At 35.1% G+C, this 13,620-nt stretch overlaps 1 long non-coding RNA gene across 1 annotated transcript; it reads left to right on the top strand.

Moving 5' to 3' along the window:
* Positions 1-870: 870 nt before the first annotated feature.
* LOC127135402 (uncharacterized) lies at positions 871-1,747 on the top strand. The gene is made up of 2 exons (XR_007808540.1): positions 871-1,010; positions 1,412-1,747. It is a non-coding gene; the product is annotated as an uncharacterized LOC127135402 (long non-coding RNA).
* Positions 1,748-13,620: the final 11,873 nt, after the last annotated feature.

A 13,620-nucleotide genomic window follows, 5' to 3' on the forward strand; every position in this document is an offset into this window, starting at 1 on the left:
ATAAATGGTAAACTAATTTTTGGAATTTTTTATGGCATAATCTAAAATTAAAATAAAAGAAATGGTAAACTTATTTGTTTGAAATTTATTTATGACATAATCTAAAATTAAAATAAAATAAATGATAAACTTTTTTTTTGAAATTTATTTATGACATAATCTAAAATTAAAATAAAATAAATGGTAAACTTTTTTTTGGAATATTTTATGACACGATCTAAAATTAAAATGAAATAAATGGTAAACTCTTTTTTGGAATATTTTGTGACAGGATCTGAAATTAAAATAAAATAAATGATAAACTCTTTTTTGGAATATTTTATGACATGATCTAAAATTAAAAGAAAATAAATGAAATAACTTTTTATTTTATTTTTACAACATAATCTAAAATAAAATAAATAAAATAACTTTTATTTTTATTTTTATAACATAATCATAAATAATAAAAGAAAATAAATTACATTACTTTTTATTTTTATTTTTATAACATAATCAAAAATAATAAAATAAAATAATATACATTAGTTTTTATTTTTATTTTTATAACATAATCAAAAATAATAAAAGAAAATAAATTACATTAATTTTTATTTTTATTTTTATAACATAATCAAAAATAATAAAATAAAATAAATTACATTAGTTTTTATTTTTATTTTTATAACATACTCAAAAATAATAAAAGAAAATGAATTACATTACTTTTTATTTTATTTTTGTGACATAATTTTAAAATAATAAAATAAAATAAATGTTAAACTTAACTTTTTTATTTTAATATCTTAATTTTAAAAAAAAAACAATAAAAGAAAATAAAGAAGATGAAACAATATCAAATGGGTCAAGAAAAAGAGTAAACTTCTATTGGGGGAGGTTGAACGTGGGTCAGGAGGTTCAGACTGGGCCTTAACCGACCCGGTTTGGTTTGCTTATCACACTTGGGAACCCATTTTTTTTACATAGCCGCTCCCTTCCTCTTTTCCGAAAAGATCTGCTTGAATGTTCAGGTAATTTGTTATGCTCTTTCTCTTCCTTGCTGCAAAAAAAATCTGGGCTTTTCCTTCTATTTGCGTATATTCCTTGCTTATTTTTTGAGTTTAGCCATTAAGTTTTTTTTTTTGAATTCTTTTGATGAATGCTAGGTTTTTGTGTTCATCAAGTTTTGATCTCCATTCTTATTAGGGGCTGCTCCCTCTTTATATTGTGAAATTTTTAGGGTTTATGATGTTGTTGTATGACACAAAAGTAATGGAATTATTCAACTTTTTTTTATGCCAAGAGATATTTTAACAATTTACTAAAAGATCTGCTATGCTGATGTTTTGGTGCATCCTGCATGTTGCTTTCCACCTTGACTTAGGACATGTGTTATATCTATGCTAACTTTCTTCTATGCTTATGCATCCAGGTATGTACAAGACAAAACTCTCTGCTCCAATGAAATCAAGGTGGAGGAAAAACCAAGAAATTCATCAAAAATGGCAAATTGAGGGTCCCCACTCATTTGACATTATTCCTTTATTGTGTAACTTGGTTAATGTAAAAAAAATATATGTGGCTTAAGCCTTCCTTATTTTGCTTTAGTGGTGTAAAAAAAGGATAGAATAAAAATGTAATTTATTTTTGAACTTTAAATGTAAAAAAACAAAATATGTGTAAAATAAAGTGTTAATTAAAAGCAAAATATGAATTTAAATGTAAAATAAAAATGTGGATTTGAATGTATATGAATTTTAAATGTAAATGTAAATGTGAATTTAAATGTACAAATAAAATGTGAACTTAAATAAAAATGTGAATTTGCTATTATTTCAAACTAATATGAAAAACTCTTGCTAGAACAAGAATAAAATCAAGGCAAAACTAAATAGCACTTGATTTATTTTGAAGAAAAAAAAGAAAGCAAAGACAAAGCTAAACATTTAGTGTAAAATGCAAATTTAAATTCTAAACATCCAAACTTAATGTAAGACAAAGCAAACGTCATTTATGGATGTATTTATGAATGAAATGATGATTTGGCTATAAATTATTAAAAATAATAATAATTAAAAAAAATCCAAAAGACCTAATGAAAGTCCTAATAACCCTAACAAAGTTTAAGTGGAAAACAAAACTAATGCCTGAATGTGGGTATGTAATAGACTGGTTAGATCAAACAGATCGATCACACTGAATGGATAAAGATAATGAGATGTAGATGAATGAGGCACACATGAGTAGCTGCAGACAAATGAATGTGATTGGATAAAGGCAAATGAATTAGGTGGAGAAAAATTTAGGGTATGACAGTGACAAACACCCTTATGAACATAGTCACGTAAAAAATGATGTTTAATTTCAATATGTTTAGCCCTAGAATGCAAGATAGGATTCTTGGATAAAAAAATAGCATAAGTATTATCACAGAGAATAGGAATGTTACTCTCAAATATCTGATAATGTTACAGCTGACTCTTCATCTAGAGTATCTAAGTGATGCATCCATAAGCTATGATATACTCAGCTTCGGTTGTTAAAAGTGCAATTATTGACTGCCTTTTGCTAGACCACGAGATCAGATTGTCTCCCATAAATTTACAACTTCTAGAAGTATGTTTCCTTTATATTCTGTCTCCAGCATATTCAACATCACAATAGCCTACTTACTTGAAGTCACTTGATTTTTTATTAAACAAGTCAAGCTTATTAGTACCTTTTAGATACCTAAAGATTCTCTTAACAACAGTTATATGAGTTTCCCTAAGATCTAACTGGAAGTGAGCACACAAACAGACACTGAATAAAATACCAGGTCTTTAAGCAGTTAGATAAAGGAGAGAGCTTATCATACCTTTGAATAACTTCTGATTTACCTTACCGCGTACCTCTTCCTTCTCCCGAATGCATGTAGGATGAATTGGATTTTTCACTGGCTTGCATTCTGACAAGTCAAACTTCTTCAGAAGTTCCCTTGTATACTTGCTCTGGTGAATGCACGTTCCTTCTGGGCGTTGATCAATCTGAATCCCCATAAAGAACTTGAGTTCTCCCATCAGACTCATTTCAAATTCTGTTTGCATTAACTTAACAAACTCTTTGCATAACGAAGCATTAGTAGAACCAAAAATAATATCATCAACATAAATTTTTACAACATGAATATCATTCTTAAAGGTTTTGCAAAAGAGTGTTATGTCCATTTTCCCTCTGGTAAAATCATTTTCCAAAAGGAAGTCACTTAGTCTTTCATACCAAGCTCTGGAAGTTTGTTCCAGACCATATAATGACTTTTTCAGTTTGAAAATAAAATCTAGGTTTTGAGAACTTTCAAAACCAGGGGTTGATGCACATACACTTCTTCATAAATGTATCCATTTAAGAATGCACTCTTAATATCCATCTGATAAAGAATGATGTTATGATTTACTGCAAACGAAATTAAAAGATGAATAAACTCTAACATGGCAAGTGGAGAAACGGTTTATGTATAGTTTATACCTTCTTGCTGACTATAACCTTGTGCTACCAGTCGAGCCTTGTTTCTGACGACTTCTCCCTTTTCATTGAGCTTGTTTTTGAAAACCCATCAGGTTCCAATGACATGGAAACCTTTTGATTTTTAAACAAGATCCCAGACATCGTTCCTGGTGAATTGATTCAGTTCCTCTTGCATAGCCAGAATCCACTGATTATCCAGAAGAGCTTCATCAATAGATGTGGGCTCTATTAGAGATATCAAACTCATAAGAGTTTCTTCAGAATGTTTGAATGAAGATCGAGTTCTGACTGGTAAGTCTTTATCTCCTAGAATCAATTATTCAGAATGAGAAGTTCTTGATCTATTCTTCTTCTGATAAGTTAGACCAACAATGGCTTCTGGTTGAGTAGCTTCTGAGTCTTTTTCTTCAGCATCCTTAGCTTTACTTTTTAAGTATTTATCTTCATATTCTGAGAAATTAATCTTCCTATCTGCAAATTTCTCAACTAGCTTTGACTTTTCAGGGTCAAACGTATTATTGAATCTAACATGAATTGATTCTTTGACAATTCGTGTCTCAGTGTTAAGGACTCTGTAACCTTTTGAGCATTCAGAATATCCTAACAATAAACACTTTTGTGCCTTAGAATCAAACTTGCCAAGATTCTCTTTAGTGTTCAACATAAAACACTCACATCCAAAAGGATGGAAGTAAGAAATGTTGGGCTTTTTGTTCTTCCACAATTCAAGGAGTCTTACCCATAATAGGTCTAATAGAAATCCTGTTCTGAATATAACAAGTTATGTTAACTGCTTCTGCCCATAAATGCTTAGACATATTAGTTTCTTGGATCATGGTGTGAGTCATTTCTTGCAAAGTCTTATTCTTCCTTTCTACAACCCCATTTTCATGTGGAGTTCTAGGACAGGAGAAATCATGGTAAATTCCATTTGCATCAAAAATGTTTTCAAAATGTTTATTTTCAAATTCTCCACCATGATCACTTATGACTCTGACTATTTTGCAATCCATCTTTCTTTGCACTTGTGAGCAGAAAGTAGAGAACACAGAATGTGACTCATCCTTGTGTTCCAATAACTTTACCCATGTTTAATGACTATAGTCATTAATGTTGACTAGTCCATACTTCTTACCATTGATAGAGGAAGTTTTTACTAGGCCAAACAAATCAATATGCAGAATTTCTAACATTCTAGAGGTAGAAACAACAGTTTTCACTTTGAATGATATTTTAGAAAACTTGCCTTTTTGACATGCTTCACAAAGAGCATCTGAAGCGAACTTCAAGTTGGGTAAGCCTCTGACTAATCCAAGCATATTTAACTGAGAAATCCTTCTCATACTAACATGGCCCAAACGCCTATGCCATATCCATTGCTCCTCATTAACAGACATGAAGCATTTTACATTTTGATCCTCAAAATCAGAAAGTATGATTTTATAATTGTTGTTCTTTCTCTTTCTGTTGAAAAGGATTGTACCATCTTTATGACTAACAGCCTTACATGACTTTTGATTTAAAATGATATCATAACCATTTTCACTAAGTTGACTAAGAGACAATAAGTTATGCATCAAACCATCGACCAAAAGAACATTAGTGTCACACCTCAAATTTTACCCCTAGATTTAATAATCATTTTCATCCTAGACATCATTCATGCATAGCTAACCTCAAGATCAAGAGATGTCTGGTTTGTTTCATATGTGAATTAGGGCTTCCCTCAAAGAGCTCAAAGGATTGATCATTCAAATTTTTGGATTGGTCATCAATAAATGAAGTTCTCATACACTCAATAGATCTCTCTCCATCAACAAATAAGGGTATTATGGCCTAATCACAAGTGCATCAAGCTTCACTTTCATCTGGCTCACTAATTAGGGTTTCTTAACAACATTCAATTTCATCTGAGAATTTTGATCAAGACATGATATCAAGCCTTGAGACATGGATCAACACACTAAATTACATCTTATAGCCCATCCATGATGTTCAATTAGCTCAAGAGTTTGAATCCATTGAAGATCAAGAAATTCAAATTCATTTGATACACGACCACTGCACTACAAAGTCAAACCTTTGACTTTTGAGATTTATGATCAAATATGAACTTATCAAGTTAAATTTCATGAGTACAGGCTTAATTGATGAATTTGATCAAGAAAAATCAAGATAAATGAGGTTACTTACAAAAAGGGCAATCTTGAAAACATTGAAAATTTCACTAAGTATCCAAATTTCATGTTCAAGTGCACTACTTTCTAAAGCCATAACTTCCAATCCGAGCAGCCATTTTCTTTGCTACAAAGCTCAAATGAAATCTATTGTTCCATACTTCAACTTTGTCCTAGAGGGTTGATTCCATAAAAGTGCAAGGATTTTGAGTTATGAGGACATAAAGTTGGTGTCTCAAGTTGAAACACTTAAAAAATTTCAAGTCAGCTTTGATCCCTAAAAAGTGATAAACTTTACAGCCAGTTTTCATCATGATCCACTTTGATTCAGAAAAAACTCACTCTTTCACCCTTGAAACTTGTCCCTAAAGATCACAAACAATCTTAAGAGATCAGAAGCAATCTTGTAGAGGCTAGGGAAATATGACAAACTCCTTGAAACTCAACTATTCATGCAAACTTCTCATTCATTCTCAACCAAAACCATAACTTCACAACTTTTGTTTCTAATCAGTTCCAATCCTCACTCTTTTCCTATAAATAGCAGGATATCTTAAGCCTCAAAAGACAATAATAACCCCTCAACACTTCATCAAACTCCCATTCCATTAGAATTTTCAAAAACACACTATTTTTGCAAGTTCTTTAACCAAACTGTTGATTCTAAGTGTTGGAAACAATTTTGATAAAACAAAGAGTGTTCACAAGATGTCATGTGTGGTGTCTTAACATAAGATATCCTATGTACCTGTTGGAGTTCAAGAACATGTGCATGCAGGATTGTTTTAGAATGCCACATACAATGACAAGGCTTCTGATATTGAATGTACCTGCTGGAGCTTAAATGAAAGACATGTTCATGCAGTATTGTTTCAGATGACATACACAATGTCATGACATCTGATATGGCTGTACCTGCTGGAAGTTATAAAAGGAATTATTGGATTATGCAGGATTTTTCCAGGATGTCAGACCCGATGTCATGACATCCTGTACACAGAACATTCAGTATGAATGTCTGGTGTTTTGTGATTGCACAATTAATGGCAATCTTTGGATGATTGAAGATATGGCTAGCTGGCGCATTCAATCATGGATTACAACCAGATTTACTTATTTTCCAAGGAGATCTAAACAGCTGTTATAAAAAGATTTGATTGGAAAATAGATTTAGGGTTTTCAAGATGTCCAAGCCCAACTGGATGCTTCTACAAAAAGGGACTTAGAAAACCTGTTTGAACACACAACCAAGACTGAGCGAAATATAGAGAGAGAGCTAGGGGTGTCTGTTTAGTCGTAAGACTTGTAGGTCATTCAAGTCATCCATTGATGATTGAATTGGACTGATTTGTGGTTGTAAATTATCACTCTAAAGCTGTTAAGCAAGAGTGTGTGTCTTCTTGATCAAAGTTATGAAGCAAGATCAAGAGTGTGTCTTCTTGATTGAAACTGTGAAGTAAAATCAAGAGTGTTTAATTGAAAAGTATTTTCTTTTCACAAGGGATTTTTGTTTAAGATCATTGGTGTGTGATTGTAGGGAAGTGAGTGGGTTCTCATATCTAAGAGTGATTAGGTAGAAGTTGCACGGGTAGAGATTAGGTGATAAAGAATGTAACTTGTTGAAGTGTACGGAGAGTCTTTGAACTAATTCTATTTTAGTGAATTTCCTTCCTGGCTTGGTAGCCCCCAGACGTAGGTGAGTTGCACCGAACTGGGTTAAGAATTGCTTGTGTTATTCGCTTTACCATTCTGTTTTGTTTATCTATTGTTTATTACCAGATATTAGTGTCGTGACATTACCTTTGACATCTTATATCTGATACCAGAATTTCAATTGGTATCAGAGCAGGCATCCTGCTCTGGTTCTGGATGAGATCTAGGGGCAATACTTTCTGGTACAATGGAGAGAGATGGAGGATCTGTTCATAGGCCACTAATTTTGGATGGTTCTAACTATGACTATTGGAAACCTCGAATGGTAGCGTTTCTAAAATCCCTTGATAACAAGGCTTGGAAAGCTGTGCTAACAGGATGGGTGCATCCTATCATTACTAAGGAAGGAGAAGCCACCACTGAGAAGAAGCCTGAAGAACAATGGTCCAAGGAGGAGGATAATCTTGCTCTTGGAAACTCTAAAGCCTTGAATGCAATATTCAATGGGGTAGACAAGAATATTTTCAGGCTGGTAAATAACTGTGAAGTGGCCAAAGATGCTTGGGACATTCTCAAGACCACTCATGAAGGCACCTCTAGGGTAAAGATGTCTAGACTTCAGCTGCTCACCTCCAAGTTTGAAAACTTAAGGATGAAAGAAGATGAAAACATTCATGAATTTCACATGAGTGTCCTTGAGATTGCTAATGCTTCAGGAGCCCTGGGAGAGAAGATGACAGATGAAAAACTGGTAAGAAAAATACTTAGGTCACTCCCTAAGAGATTTGCAATTAAGGTGACTGCCATAGAAGAGTCTCAAGACATCTCCAACATGAGGGTAGATGAGCTAATTGGATCCCTCCAAACCTTTGAGATGGGATTGAATGATGGAACTGAAAAGAAAACCAAGAGCATTGCCTTCATATCCAACACAGAAGAGGAAAATAGTCAAGATATGGATAAAGAATGGGCCAATGAAGTTGCAATGTTGGGGAGACAGTTTAACTGATTGTTAAAGAAAATGGATGTAAGATCCAAGACAAATTTCAAGAACATCTCATATGACATCAGCAATGGAAGAAGAGTAAGGCCAGAGGAGAAGCCCAAAGAAGGAAAAGAAGTAAAGTGCTATGAACGTGATGGGTATGGACACATTAGAACAGAATGTGGAACCTACCTCAAGAAGCAGAAGATGAGTCTTGCTGCCACTTGGTCAGATGAAAGTGATACAGAGGAGGCTGCAAATCTTGGGATTGCTTTGACAGGAAGATGGGGATCTGATGAAGACTCAAGTGATGGTGAAGTTACCTTTGAGGAATTGCCCTCTACCTACAGAGAGTTGTATCATAAAAGTGTAGAGCTGAGCAAGCAGGTTTTAAACTAGAAGAAAGAAATAACTCAACTTGAAAATGAGAAGGTAGAATACTTGGAAACCATCTCCAAGTTAAAAACAGAAGATAGTACAACTGGAGAATGAAAAGGCAGAACAGGTGGAAACCATCTTCAAGCTAAAAACTGAAGTCATGCTCTTAAACTCAAAACTAGAAGAGACAACCAAGTATGTAAGGATGCTAAACAATGGATCTGACTCCTTAGACAAGATTATCGAATCTGGACTAATCACAAGAGCCAAATCTAGAATAGGATACCATAAATCTAAGGCTGAAAGTAGTTACACTGGTTGCAAACCTCAAGCTAAACCTAAATACAGCAAGAGTAAGAGCAGTCCTAAGATGTCACATCATATGTCACACCAACAAAAGAGAAAACAGCAGAAAGGCAAACATCAAAGATGGAGATGTCATTACTGTGGGAAATTTGGACACTCAAGGCCCTTCTGCTATAAGTTGCATGGTTACCCTACCCCTGTTCATCAACAGACTCACTATCAACCCAAACCCAAACAACACAGGCCTATCAACAAGAAGCAATGGGTTCCTAAGACTAATGTTACAAGTCTAACAGCTCACAAAGAAGAGTGGTATTTTGATAGTGGATGCTCTAGACACATGACTGGAAACTCAGACTTGATAACTGATCTTCACCCTCATGACTTAAGCTATGTAACCTTTGGTGATGGAGCAAAAGGTGAAATAAAGGGGATAGGCAAGCTTGAGTGTCCTGGAGCTCCTAAACTTGACAATATTCTACTGGTCAAGGGCTTGACTTCAAATCTAATAAGCATCAGTCAGCTAGGGGATTAAGGTCTGAATATCATCTTCACTAAAACTGAATGTATGATTGTTAACAAAGACAGTGAAGTAATTATGAAAGGAATCAGGACCAAAAACAACTGCTACATGTGGAGCTCTCAAATGGATGACCCCTCTAAGATGAGTACAGTTGCAAGAAGAACCTTCAAGGGAAATGAAAAATGTCAGACAAGGATGTTACACCAAAAGTTAAGACCTAACCTCAAGGAAGAGAAGGTCATGATGGCCCAAACACCTGAACATATGACTGGTGGTATGAAGTTTGAAGGTAGTGAGAGCTTTGCTGGAACTGAGACACAAGGGACTATGTGTGCAAAGAAAATTGAGATAGAAAAGATATCAGATGAAAGTAACAATGCTCAACCAGGTTGGATGAAATTACTGATAATTGTATACAATGTCACACTCGATGCTATGACATTGTATTATGACAACCTGTATGGTACACCTATGTCCAAAGACCATATTCAGCACAGCTGGACCAAGTACATTATTTGATTTCATCACTCATGTAGAAAATATGTGGAAAACAAACTCATAGTTCTACAACATGAAATGCAACTAACCAACAGGACTGCAAGGGATTTGTATGATGTCCAACTGAAATATGAAAAGGGAAAATTAGGGGCTTGGTTTCTTGAGTAAATATGGCAATTAATGTGGAGTGGAAAAGGTAACAAAAATATTGTCTGCCCAATGAAAAGAAAAAGCCACATTAATAATGAATCATCTCCTAGTATTGGAAACAGTATCTATTTCATTTACACACTCTACCTGAACACAATTTTTTCCATCTTTATCAAACTACTCAGAGAACCTCTGCTAGGGCAAAGAAAGTTTTCTCAAAAGTTCAACAACATGTCTCAACATCCATCAACATCTAGCTCAAAACCCTTTCATACTAGAACTTCCTCCATGGAATTTTTAGATGAAGATTTGATGGACGTAACTCCTCTGCGTATGATACCAGGTGACGCTCCAGGGTCCCCTTCCATGGTTGGAGTTAAGCAAGGTAACACTCCTGAAAAATCGCCTGATAAAGAGGACATGCACTCTACTGATCGCATCATAAGAAACCTAGTTACTAGGATACTGAATGAAGAGCATGGAGTCAAGGACATTTTTACCCCTCTGTCCAGAAGGGACCCCTCTCCTGAGGGGGAAACCCAAGCTGAGAAAGATGATGACTCATCTAAAACATAAAAGGAAGTAGCTGCTGAGGGACTATGTTCTCTTGGAAAAAACTTACCTAGTATGTCCCCTGATACTGCTCAGGACATTGAGGAAGAAAGGTCTGAGGAAGAAGATGACACGTTGGTCAATCTTGTGAAAACAAGTGTAGCTAATAGACTGAGAAAAATGAAGAGTATGGCTGAGATAAGGACAAGTAGGAAAGAGAAAAGGGTTGCTGGTATAGGTCCCTCCAAATCTTGGAGTAAAGTAGAGGTCAGGAAGAAGAAAGAAAGTGAGAGTTCTGAATCTGATGAGGATGTCGAATACGATGTCTCAGACATCCCCCCTGTTAAAAGGAAGTCTGTAAAGAAGTCTCTAAACAAAGTGGCTGTTGTTCATCTTGACAATATCTCTTTTCACGTAGAAGATGGTGTTGCCAAATGAAAGTTTGTGACTCAAAGAAGGGTAGTAGTTGAAAGAGAATTGGGAAAAGAGGCAAGTGAAGTAAAAGAAGTCATGGAGTTAATTAAAGCTGCTGGTCTTATGAAAATTGTGACTGCTCTGCCCCAGTGCTATGAGGGCTTGGTCAAAGAATTCATTGTTAACATCCCTGAGGAGATTTATGGAAAAAACAACAGGGAGGTCTGCAAAGTTTTTGTAAGGGGTAAGTGTGTGAAACTTTCACCTACCATCATCAACAAGTTCCTAGGGAGAGGAACTGATGGAGGAGTAGATCTAGAGACCACAGACAATGAGGTCTGTAGAATTATTACAGCTGGCCAAGTTAAGGAATGGCCTAGTAGGAAACATCTATCAGTTAGTAAACTCACTGTTAAATATGCCATTCTGCACAAGATTGGTTCAGCAAATTGGGTTCCTACTAATCATGTCTCTACCATCTCCATTGTTCTTGGAAGAATTATTCATGCAATTGGAACCAAGATAAACTATGATTTTGGAAAGTTTTTATTTGACCAAACCATCAAACATGCCTCCACAAATGCTGTGAAGTTACCCATTGCCTTCCCATCCATTATTTGTGGTATTATCTTAAGTCAACAACCAGGCATACTCAATACAAATGACATACCAAGCAGAAGAAAAACCCCTCTATCCATTCATTATAAGCTGTTTGAGGGAAGTCATATAAATGATGTTGTTATGACATCTGACAGAAGAGAGCCTGCATCTCAAGGAAGCCTAATTGATCAATTGAAAGATACCTGCAAGGAATTGGAGAAGGGTATGATGGTGGCCAAGGCAAGAAAAGAAGCTTTGGAAACTCTTATTTGTAGCCTGGAAAAGGAGGAGTTAGAGAAGGCTGGTAAGGATTCAGATGGAAAAGCACAATCCAGTGGCAGCTCTGGAAGCTCTGAGTGTTCTGAAGATGAAGATGAAGGTGAAGGTGATACTTCTTCTTCTGATTAATGGTTCCTGCCTGAATTGAAGACTGGGAGGTGTGGTGGAAGCTGGGCTGTCGTTTGGAAGGCTGTTATCTTGATTGTTTTTTTGATTATGTATTTTGTGGCAGTCCTTATTGATGCCTGTTATGTAATATTTAGGGCTCTTAATGAGTTCCTTGAATTTGTTCATTATCTCAGCTTTCAGTTGTGTATAATGATGGTGTGTACTTCCTGAATATTTTGTTTTAACATGCTTAGTGTTATAACATCTGATCTAACATTCTCTGCTAGGCTAATAGACATTTATTTTGTCTAATTGGTCACCTTTGGTCAATTTTGACTAAAAAGGGGGAGAAGTGCTTGATATGGAAGTTGTTGTGGAAGTTGTATGTGGCTGGACAAAAGGACAACTATTATTGAAAGGAGTGCACAGGTGCTAAAACAGAATGTAATTATGTTTGTTACAGATGTCAAAAAGGATGTCTGATATGGTGCACAGGTGTTGATGTTGAAGCAGATGTCAGTATGACATTTTGGCTGGTACAGGTACTGGAGATCAGTAGCTGTTATGTTTGTTGTATGCACAGATTTAGGGGGAGAAGGAGTACCCTTGTGCATTGTGCATTTGTGTGTCTTACTAGTTGCATCCATAACTAGTAATTCTGTTTGTTGCACATATTTAGGGGGAGGAGAAGTACCCTTGTGCATGTGTGTATTACTAGTAGCCATAGCTAGTAATTGTTTTGCTTTTGTTGCTGATTAAACTATTGTTATGTGGTTTAACTACTGATAGTTTACCTTGTGAACAAAAAGGACAGATATATGTTTTAGCCAAAATTTGCCAAAGGGGGAGTTTGTTGATTCTAAGTGTTGGCAGCAATTTTAGTAAAACAAAGAGTGTTCACAAGATGTCATGTGTGGTGTCTTAACATAAGATATCCTATGTACCTGCTGGAGTTCAAGAACATGTGCATGCAGGATTATTTCAGAATGCCACATACAATGACAAGGCTTCTGATATTGAATGTACCTGTTGGAGCTTAAATGAAAGACATGTTCATGCAGGATTGTTTCAGATGACATACACAATGTCATGACATCTGATATGGCTGTACCTGCTGGAAGTTATAAAAGGAATTATTGGATTATGCAGGATTTTTCCAGGATGTCAGACCCGATGTCATGACATCCTGTACACAGAACATTCAGTATGAATGTCTGGTGTTTTATGATTGCACAATTAATGGCAGTCTTTGGATGATTGAAGATATGGCTAGCTGGCGCATTCAATCATGGATTACAACCAGATTTACTTATTTTCCAAGGAGATCTAAACAGCTGTTATAAAAAGATTTGATTGGAAAATAGATTTAGGGTTTTCAAGATGTCCAAGCCCAGCTGGATGCTTCTATAAAAAGGGACTTAGAAAACCTGTTTGAACACAGAAACAAGACTGAGCGAAATATAGAGACAGAGCTAGGGTTTGTGTCTGTTTAGTCGTAAGACTTGTAGGTCATT

The sequence above is a fragment of the Lathyrus oleraceus genome, chromosome 4 (genome assembly GCF_024323335.1).
Source record: "Lathyrus oleraceus cultivar Zhongwan6 chromosome 4, CAAS_Psat_ZW6_1.0, whole genome shotgun sequence".
NCBI lineage: Eukaryota > Viridiplantae > Streptophyta > Magnoliopsida > Fabales > Fabaceae > Lathyrus > Lathyrus oleraceus.